Below are 11,594 nucleotides of genomic sequence, written 5' to 3' on the forward strand. Positions count from 1 at the left end.
TTCGGTATATTTGTTAGTGTTGCAATTTTTTTGTAGTGGAAACATTTATGCCCAACAATCGTTTTGCAGCGAACTAATTTCTATTGGACTAATTCGGGTATGCCCCCCACCTGATCTGTTCAATAAACTAGCTTTTGTTGCAAAATGTTTTCTGTTTGGAGTAAATGGTCTCTGTAGCAGTTCAAGTTATACTTAGGCATACTTTAGTTTTATTGTAATGGGATCTGCAATGATCTGATAATCTAGGCTGGTTGTATTCAAATCTGTTTATAGGTGCAGAGTATTGCTGGTTTTCTGTTTTACCTGATAAATTGTGTCCAGCTGGTGTCCCGGGTCTAAATCACAGAGACTGAATTGGAAGTGAGACACCCCACACGCTGTTATTTGAATATTGTTCTATTTGTTTGGTTCAATGAACTAAGTATTGCGTTGGTGTTTATGAGGGAGACACCCAGTTAAGTAGACTGGAACGTATAATTATTTTCAATGATAAATGTTCTGGGTGAACGATCTTCATTTATCCACCATCTTTGTAAATCAGTCCTTGATTTGATGGGAAGCACATCAGCAGTGGAACTGGCATCAAGGTCCAGATTTGAATTTGCCTGTATTAGGCTTACAACCAGCACTTGAAGTTGGATGGAATTGGAATTTTAAAAAAAACATACACAATATCTCTGTATTTACTACACTGCTCAAAAAAATAAAGGGAATACTAAAATAACACATCCTACATCTGAATGAATGAAATATTCTTATAAAATACTTTTTTATTTACATAGTTGAATGTGCTGACAACAAAATCACACATTATCAATGGAAATCAAATGTATCAACCCATGGAGGTCTGGATTTGGAGTCACACTCAAAATTAAAGTGGAAAACCACACTACAGGCTGATCCAACTTTGATGTAATGTACTTAAAACAAGTCAAAATTAGGCTCAGTAGTGTGTGTGGCCTCCACGTGCCTGTATGACCTCCCTACAACGCCTGGGAATGCTCCTGATGAGGTGGCAGATGGTCTCCTGAGGGATCTCCTCCCAGACCTGGACTAAAGCATCCGCCAACTCCTGGACAGTCTGTGGTGCAACGTGGCGTTGATGGATGGAGCGAGACATGATGTCCCAAATGTGCTAAATTGGATTCTGGTCTGGGGAACGGGCAGGCAAGTCCATAGCATCAATGCCTTCCTCTTGCAGGAACTGCTGACACATTCCAGCCACATGAGTTCTAGCATTGTCTTGCATTAGGAGGAACCCAGGGCCAACCGCACCAGCGTATGGTCTCACAAGGGGTCTGAGGATCTCATCTCAGTACCTAGTGGCAGTCAGGCTACCTCTGGCGAGCACATGGAGGGCTGTGCGGCCCCCCAAATAAATGCCTCCCCACACCATGACTGACCCACCACCAAACTGGTCATGCTGGAGGATGCTGCAGGCAGCAGAACTTTCTCCTCCACGGCGTCTCCAGACTATGTCACGTGCTCAGTGTGAACCTGCTTTCATCTGTGAAGAGCACAGGGCGCCAGTGGCGAATTTGCCAATCTTGGTGTTCTCTGGCAAATGCCAAACGTCGTGCACGGTGTTGGGCTGTAAGCACAACCCCCACCTCTGGACGTCGGGCCCTCATACCACCCTCATGGAGTCTGTTTCAAATCACTATCACTACTCTATGGAAAGACGAGACTCTCACCAACACAATGGTTTTGCTCTACGACTCCCACCGGACTCGTCTGAAGTCGGTAAAGCTGATGTGCCAACTTCTTTCTAGCTTCAGACCCATTCTGGGCTAAACTAATATGAACCCACTGTAGAAATGGGAGACTGGCGATACCCCACAGACACCCCACAGACACCCCACAGACACTTCATTACCTTATTATTTATTTTCTAACTTGTCTTTTTTGCCATTTATGAATGTGTTATTCAATGCATTTCCATGGGCGATATTAAAGGACAAATTACATATTTTATCCCTTATTTTTTTATACTTAAAGGGGTCCTAAAATTCCAAATAAAATTAAAACAACTCCAAATGGTATCTGAGTAGAGATTAAACCCATGTATACTGAACAAAAATATAAACGCAACAAACGCAACGCAAGTGTTGCTTTATGAGCTGACCACATCTAACCACGCCAACCCAGGACATCCACATCCGAATTCTTCACCTGAGGGATCATCTGAGAGCAGCCACCCGGACAGGTGATGAAACTGAGGAGTATTTCTGTCTGAAATAAAGCCCTCATTCTGATTGGCTGGGCCTGGCTCCCCAGTGGGTTGGCTTGGCTCCCAAGTGGGTGGGCATATGCCCTCCCAGGACCCACCCATGGCTGTGCCCCTGTCCAGTCATGTGAAATCCAAAGATTAGGGCCTAATTAATTAATTTCAATTGCCTGATTTCCTTATTTGAACTGTAACTCAGTAAAATTGTTGCATGTTGCATTTATATTTTTGTTCAGGGTATATATATTATATAGCCTACACTGACTGAACAGAACATTAAGAACACCTTCCTAATATTGAGTTACACCCTCAGAGATTTCTGTATGTCTTTAGCTGACACTCTAGGATTCTTCTTAACCTCATTGAGCATTCTGCGTTGTGCTCTTGCAGTCATCTTTGCAGGACGGCCACTCCAAGGGAGAGTAGCAACAGTGCTGAACTTTCTCCATGTATAGACATTTTGTCTTACTGTGGACTGATGAACATCAAGACTTTTAGAGATATTTTTGTAATCCTTTCCAGTTTAATGAAAGTAAACAATTCTTAATCTTGGGTCTTCTGAGATCTCTTTTGTTCGAGGCATGGTTCACATCAGGCAATGCTTCTTGTGAATAGCAAACTCAAATTTTGTGAGTGTTTTTTATAGGGCAGGGCAGCTCTAACTAACATATCTAATCTCGTCTCAATGATTGTACTCCAGTTTAGCTGACTCCTGACTCCAATTAGCTTTTGGATAAGGAATTAGCCGAGGGGTTCACATACTTTTTCCAACCTACACTGTGAATGTTTAAATTATGTATTCAATATAGACAAGAAAAATACAATAATTTGTGTTATTAGTTTAAGCAGACTGTGTTTGTCTGTTGTTGTGACTTAGATGAAGATCAGATCTAATTTTATTACCAATTTATGCAGAAATCCAGGTAATTCCAAAGGGTTCACATACTTTTTCTTGCCACTGTATGGAATCATGTAGTAACCAAAAAGTGTGAAACAAATCAAAATATATTTGTATTTGAGATTCATTAAAGTAGCCATCCTTTGCCTTGATGACAGCTTTGCTCACTCTTGGCCTTCTAACATCCAGATTCATGAGGTAGACACCTGGAATGCATTTCAATTAACAGGTGTGTCTTGTTAAAAGTTGATTTGCAGAATGTCTTTCCTTCTTAAGGAGTTTGAGACAATCATTTGTGTTGTGACAAGGTAGGGGTGGTATACAGAAGATAGCCCAATTTGGTAAAAGACCAAGTCCATATTATGGCAAGAACATCTCAAATAAGCAAAGAGAAACAACACTACATCATTACGTTACGACATGAAGGTCAGTCAATCCGGAAAATGTCAAGAACTTTGAAAGTTTATTCAAGAACAGTTGCAAAAACCATCAAGTGCTATGATGACACTGGCCCTCATGGGGATCGCCTCAGGAATGGAAGACCCAGAGTCACCTCTGCTGCAGAGGATAAATTCATTAGAGTTAACTGCACCTCATATTGCATCCCAAATAAATGCTTCACAGAGTTCAAGTAACAGACACATCTCATCATTAACTGTTCTGAGGAGACTGTGTGAATCAGGCCTTCATGGTTGAATTTCTTGATCAAAAACCACTACTAAAGGACACCAATAATAAGAGGTTTGATTGCTGCCAAGGGAATGTCTGACAGCTTGAAAGAGGTTTTGAACACTACAGTGAAAATGGTTAACTTTGTTAAAGCAAGGCCCCTGAACTCTCGTGTATTTTCTGCACTATGCAATGATATGGGCAGCGACCATGCAACGCTTTTACAACATACAGAAGTGAGTTGGTTATCAAGGGGCAAAGTATTGACACGTTTAAAAAAAATTGTAACGACCTTAAAGTTTTCTTTACTGACCATAATTTTCACTTGCAAGATGACAAGTTTTTCACACAACTGGCCTATCTGGGTGATGTTTTTTCTCACCTGCATGATCTGAATCTAGGATTACAGGGACTCTCCACAACTGTATTCAGTGTGCGGGATAAAATTGAGGCTATGATTAAGAAGTTGGCGCTCTTCTCTGTCTGCATTAACAAGGACAACACACAGGTCTTTCCATCATTGTGTGATTTTTTTGTGTGCAAATGAACTCAAGCTTACGGACAATGTCAAATGTGATATAGTGAAGCACCTATTACGCAGGTACTTTCCCGAAACAGATGACACAAAGAACTGGATTCGTTATCCCTTTCATGCCCTGCCTCCAGTCCATTTACTGATATCTGAACAAGAGAGCCTCATGGAATTTGTGAAAATTGAATTTGTGAAAATTGAATTTATTCAGAAGCCACTACCAGATTTCTGGATTGGGCTGCGCTCAGAGTATCCTGCCTTGGCAAATTGTGCTGTTAAGACACTGATGCCCTTTGCAACCACGTACCTATGTGAGAGTGGATTCTCGGCCCTCACCAGCATGAAAACTAAATTCAGGCACAGACTGTGTGTGGAAAATGATTTAAGACTGAGACTCTCTCCAATACAACCCAACATTGCAGAGTTGTGCCACCCTTCTCATTAACCTGTGGTGAGTTATTCACAATTTTCGATGATCAAATAAGGTTTTATATGTAAGATGGCTAAATAAAGAGCAAAATGATTGATTATTATTAAATTATTGTTTGTGCCCTGGTCCTATAAGAGCTCTTTGTTACTTCCCACGAGCCGGGTTGTGACAAAATCTCACACTCAGTCTTATGTTTAATAAATGTATCATATAGTTTTTTGTGTGTGGCAGGTTTACAATGATGGCAAAAAACAACACTTGTTCTATGGTTAACCAACAGAGGGCGACTAACACCTATTTTTAAATCAAAACAAAATGTACTGATGAGATTTACACCCTGGGACAGGGTGTAAATAGGGCGTGTAGAAAGAGGCTAAAAAGTATTGTTATTAGTACCATAACAGTAAAGATTCCAAGTATTCATGGGAGAGATGTGCTGTGAGTTGAGACATGCTCCTGAAACTCCCAAATGTGAATACAAAGAAACATTGCAATGTGGAATGCTTTTAGAAATCAAACATTCAAATGTTTCAACTGCCAAATACCAGTGGGGCTTTCCCTTTCGAACTGGCAGTGTGAGATTTTATTCTTTTTTTTTATTGTGCCCTAAATTTGGTTGGTCTGAATAATGCACAAGATAGTATTTCTCCCACGAGACCATATACATTTGAACCCAAACATAAAATCACGTACACAAGTCCTTGGTTGGACTCATTCTAGTATTGTTTTCAGCTTGTTCCATTGTTTCCTAGGTGTTTTGCTGTAGGCCTGTACGCACGCACAATGGCTTCTGAGATCCAGAAGAAAACATACCCAAACATATGCAATACATGCTAAATGGCCCTCGTGCATCAGCTGAGGCATTATCATGTGGCTTTGACGGCCAACCCCTCAGTGTCTCTGCATGGGAATGAGAGAGAGAGAGCCCCTCAGCCCCTCCCTCAGGCTGGGCTTCTGTCTACTTTTCTGCCTGGGTCTACCAAGGCCTTTGGCGTCTACATTTACATAATGATGCTGAGGGTGCTGCTTTCCCAGTGCCTATGTGAATGTGGACCATATGGTGGTGACGTGGAAGGCCCATGTTGCTGATGTGAGTGAGTCCAGCCATGGTAGGGGGCTGAGTGGGGCATGTTCTCACATTGTAGACATACTGATGAAGCCAGACCCATAAGTGACCTTGCTAGACAGCATTCATAGGAAACTTGCAGTCCCATAGAATCCCTGAGCCTGGGCCACTATGCTAATGCCACCTCCCATTTGACCTAGTCACGGACTACGGGCTGGATTCAATCCGTATCGAGGAAGATCCACATTATAGAAATTTAAAGGCAATTGTTCCCATGTTCGCAGAGACTGCATTCACGGTAAACGCGGATCTTCCGCGATACTTCAGATATACAGATTGAATCCAGCCCTAAAACCTTCTACCAGACTGTTGTCTGACTCCTAATCACTGCAGAATCCTGGCACTCAATACAGCTTCTCAAGAAAGGTAGGAACAGAAAGAAATCAATGAAACATGTCTAACAGGGTAGAGTTTCTGTCAACTCCCAAGATTATGACACATCAGTTCAATGGAAATCCTTCTAAACACTGGGATAAAAAAAATAACTACAGGGCCAACTGCATTACTTCATCAGCAAGGCTGGTCTCCAACGCTGGGGCCGCCACTCCGTAGGCCTCCATAGACAGGGGACTGTGTAATGGGGTTAGGATAGGCCCCAGGGGTGATCTGTGGACCATAGCTCCTCTCACGCACAGACACCCCAGTTGAGAGGAAGGAGAGACCTGACCATGACCCCTCAATGGTCAAGCTGCTCATGAATCCATACTGAGGGGAGGCAAGAGCGATGAATCATCATTTAGTGAGTTTGTTTAGTGAGCAGTCATAGTGTCCATCTGGTTTTGTTCTCTTTAATGCTACTGTGAACCTTGCCGCGTCACTTACAGTCAGGTCCAAAAGTATTTCAGTATTATCCGTAGTCGTGGTGGCATCCACATGAATGTAGAAGTGTTTAGAAACATATTCTCTAATATTTTTAAGAAAAGTGACTCCATAAAGTGCTGTAATTTCTAAACGGTTCACCCGATATGGATGACAATACCCTCAAATTGGAGCTCACTATATCACGGACAAATAGTTTTTAGCCTCATTTTTAAAATGGTCACTACGCACCATTGTTTTGGTGTTAGTTGGTGATTTTCTAAGGCAATCAATTGCAGGTAGTTTCCTGTGGGGGATGGAGGATTCTGGAACTAAAGACACTTTATAAGAGATTGGTTTTATTATGAATCATAAACACAGGTCTCAGTTTGATGAGGACAGGTCCATAAATTACAGGAGATCAAAGGATGTGGAGGTTTTTAAGGTGGGGAACACAGTGTCATAAAATAGATATAGCCGTTGACCTTTGCAATACATTTTGCGAAAGAATACATTTTATGATATCATCTGTATAAGGCCTTAAATGAAAATCTCTTTCATAAATCCAGCTTGATTTAGTTTCTGTAGTGGATAAAAATACATATAACCATGGTACAGTAACCCACTGTGCACAGATGTCAATTCAACGTCTATTCCCTGTTAGTTCAACGTAATTTCATTGAAATGACGTGGACACAATGGTGATTCAACCAGTTTGTGCCCAGTGGGAAGTTACCCATTTCTGATTTTGTGTACATTAACTTTGTACTGCAAGTTTTCTGACCAAACTGTTGGCAAACAGGGGAAACTATTATTATTATTATTATAACTCCAGTGACTGATTTCATTATCCTATAGGTGCACACAACAATGCAATCAAGCAAGGAAATATTAACTTATGTAACAACTTGAGAAGCAACCACTTGCAGCAGTTCAAAGCATATCTGTTTCATTTATTACATGGCAGTTAAAGCTGTCTGTTATGGAGCATGCCTCATTGTTAGTCCATGTTGATACGTGCATCTTGTGCTCACACCTGCCGCAGCTGTTAGTTCAATACCAATGACTCACTGGGGGATCCATATACTTAAATGTAACTCTAAAATAAATGTTAACAATGCAAAAAGACAGGAAGAAGATGCAGATATTCTATATCGTTCTCATCTTCTGGTTCCTTCTCAGTCAGAAGCTGTTTTCGGTGGGTAGAATGGGACTGAATGATCCTTCTTGTCAGTTTTCAATGTTTTGTAGAGGTTCAATTAAGATGCCATACCCTCTAGATGATTTGCTCTCGCTACAATATCATCTAATTTGTATTTTCTTCCATGTCTCAATCTTCACTGTATCATCAGTTAGGTAACCTGACTCATGAGATTTGCTACTTTTTGAGCTGTGAATAATGTGGTTGTAAGTCTCCACTAAACAAACATATGCACGGTCTGTCAACTGGTACTGTACAGTACAACCAATTCCAGTGGGGATCATTTCAAATCAAAGCAAATGTATTTATATAGCCCTTCGTACATCAGCTGATATCTCAAAGTGCTGTACAGAAACCCAGCCTAAACCCCCAAACAGCAAGCAATGCAGGTGTAGAAGCACAGTGGCTAGGAAAAACTCCCTAGAAAGGCCAAAACCGAGGAAGAAACCTAGAGAGGAACCAGGCTATGTGGGGTGGCCAGTCCTCTTCTGGCTGTGCCGGGTGGAGATTATAACAGAACATGGCCAAGATGTTCAAATGTTCATAAATGACCAGCATAGTCGAATAATAATAAGGCAGAACAGTTGAAACTGGAGCAGCAGCATGGTCAGGTGGACTGGGGACAGCAAGGAGTCATCATGTCAGGTAGTCCTGGGGCATGGTCCTCCGAGAAAGAGAAAGAACGAGGTAATTATATGCGATACCATATCCTCAATTCACGGGGTTGCATTCCCTTTAGACCCGGAGGTCTGTCTACTGGGTAACTTTACTAACACCAATCTTAGGCAAAGCCATACCATAAAGCTAACAGAAATATTGCTAGCGATTACCAAGAAATGTATTGCCTTGAAATGGAAATTGGATTCCTCCCTGCCAGTTGCAATGTGGCTTTCGGAAGTTAATAGTTGTATCCCTTTGGAGAAAATCACTTACTGCTTGAGGAATAAGTTAAAGACATTTTACAGAATTTGGCAACCTTTTTTTGACTATATGGAGAATCTCCCCCCACATCTCATTGATTGAATCTATATATAATCCTCACATAATGTTTCACACGTAATGTATAATATGTAGCCTACGGCAGGTGATCCAATGTCTCGTTATTTTTAAAATGTTTATTTTTTTTTATTTTTTTTAAAAATTATTTTATGTTTGTTTATATAACTATAATTATAATTTATTTTTGTTACATTCGTCTGTTACTGTCACATTGTCCTATCGTTGTCTAATATCTTTTCACTTTTGTTTTGAATGCTCTTAATTGGAAAATGCAAAAATAAAATATAAAAAAGAAAAAAAAGAAAGAGAGAATTAGAGAGAGCATATGTGGGGTGGCCAGTCCTCTTCTGGCTGTGCCGGGTGGAGATTATAACAGAACATGGCCAGGATGTTGAAATGTTCATAACTGACCAGCATGGTCGAATAATAATAAGGCAGAACAACTGGAGCAGCAGCACGGCCAGGTGGACTGGGGACAGCAAGGAGTCATCATGTCAGGTAGTCCTAGGGCATGGTCATAGGGCTCAGGTCCTCCGAGAGAGAGAAAGAGAGAAGGAGAGAATTAGAGAACGCACACTTAGATTCACACAGGACACCGAATAGGACAGGAGAAGTACTCCAGATATAACAAACTGACCATAGCCCCCCGACACATAAACTACTGCAGCATAAATACTGTAGGCTGAGACAGGAGGGGTCAGGAGACACTGTGGCCCCATCCGAGGACACCCCCGGACAGGGCCAAACAGGAAGGATATAACCCCACCCACTTTGACAAAGCACAGCCCCCACACCACTAGAGGGATGTAACATCCTGATGGAGTGGGGATCATTTCCATGTAACATCCTGATGGAGTGGGGATCATTTCTATGTAACATCCTGGTGGAGTGGGGATCATTTCCATGTAACATACTGATGGAGTGGGGATCATTTCCATGTAACATACTGATGGAGTGGAGATCATTTCCATGTAACATCCTGATTGAGTGGGGATCATTTCTACGTAACATCCTGGTGGAGTGGAGATCATTTATATGTAACATACTGATGGAGTGGGGATAATTTCTATGTAACATACTGATGGAGTGGGGATCATTTCTATGTAACATCCTGGTGGAGTGGGGATAATTTCTATGTAACATCCTGATGGAGTGGGGATCATTTCTATGTAACATCCTGATGGAGTGGGGATCATTTCCATGTAACATCCTGATGGAGTGGGGATCATTTCCATGTAACATCCTGGTGGAGTAGGGATCATTTCCATGTAACATCCTGATGGAGTGGAGATCATTTCCATGTAACATCCTGATGGAGTGGGGATAATTTCTATGTAACATCCTGGTGGAGTGGAGATCATTTCCATGTAACATCCTGATGGAGTGGAGATCATTTCTATGTAACATCCTGATGGAGTGGAGATCATTTCTATGTAACATACTGATGGAGTGGGGATCATTTCTATGTAACATCCTGGTGGAGTGGAGATCATTTCTATGTAACATCCTGATGGAGTGGAGATCATTTCTATGTAACATCCTGATGGGGAGAGGATCATTTCTATGTAACATACTGATGGAGTGGGGATCATTTCTATGTAACATCCTGATGGAAAATCTAGCTATTTCTCCAGGTGAGGATACTGTTGAAAGAGGGCCCAGGGCAAACCTGTCCCTGTCCATCGAATTTCTCTGCTAAAGAGCTCAACACTTTCCAGTTGGAAAAAGTCCCAATAGGTGCAGCTAAGCACTACTGAGAGGGTTAGAAGTGAATGGACCATCAATCACAAGCATGTAGCAGGTCCAGATTAGACTGCCAGGGGGGCGAGAGAGAGCTGCTCTAAACGGTGGCATGCCACTGGGCACAGACATCATATCAACATCTAGTTTTGACGTACATTTTATTGAGGTGACAGCGAGTGCTAATTCAACGTGAAATCAACAAGTTCTTTAAACGTTCCATTTGATTTTTTTTTTTTAATTTTGGGGGGGGGACATACAGGAATCCCTGAAATTCCTTTACATTGATGCCTTTTTGCAAAACCAATCAGTTTTCCCCATTGAGTCAAGGTCATCACATTTATTTTTGATGTTGAAATAACGTGGAAACATTGTTGATTCAACCAGTTTGGCCCCAGTGGGATGGCACTACAGCCCACAGCAGATCACTGCCCTGCATTGCCAGGCTTCCTTTCCTCTCCACAACATTTACTGTCCACCACTTAACAGTCCTGTGCCTTGCAGGTTTACATGTTTACCTAGTGTCACTGAGCATGCACACAGGTTTTCTTACTTGTCTATTCAGCAGCAGGGATGTTAGTCCAGAGGGTCATCTCTGTAAGGGTCATGTCTGAAAGTAAAACATGGGCCTTATGGTGTCCCAGCAGGGGTCTGGGCAGGTGACAGGAGGGGTCACGGTGCTGCACAGGACCCTCATCTTGGTTTGTTTTGTCATGTCAGCAAGCAGCACACAAACTCTTTTCCAGCAGCAGTGCAGGAGGCCTGATGACTTGAGCAGATGGAAGCAGAGCGGGGTTGTATACTGTAACGTAGTGGAACATGGACCCCGGCATCAGCAGCCCCTCAGATGGCCCCCTACCCTCTGTCAGCAGTCAGCATAGAGCCAGAGGCGGGGGTGGGGCAGGGGCTGAGTCCTCTGCTCTACTGGGGTTACCAACACAGAGCTGTCAAAGTACTGAGCTCTGAGGTTGCAC

This window comes from Oncorhynchus keta, chromosome 5 (genome assembly GCF_023373465.1).
Source record: "Oncorhynchus keta strain PuntledgeMale-10-30-2019 chromosome 5, Oket_V2, whole genome shotgun sequence".
Lineage (NCBI taxonomy): Eukaryota > Metazoa > Chordata > Actinopteri > Salmoniformes > Salmonidae > Oncorhynchus > Oncorhynchus keta.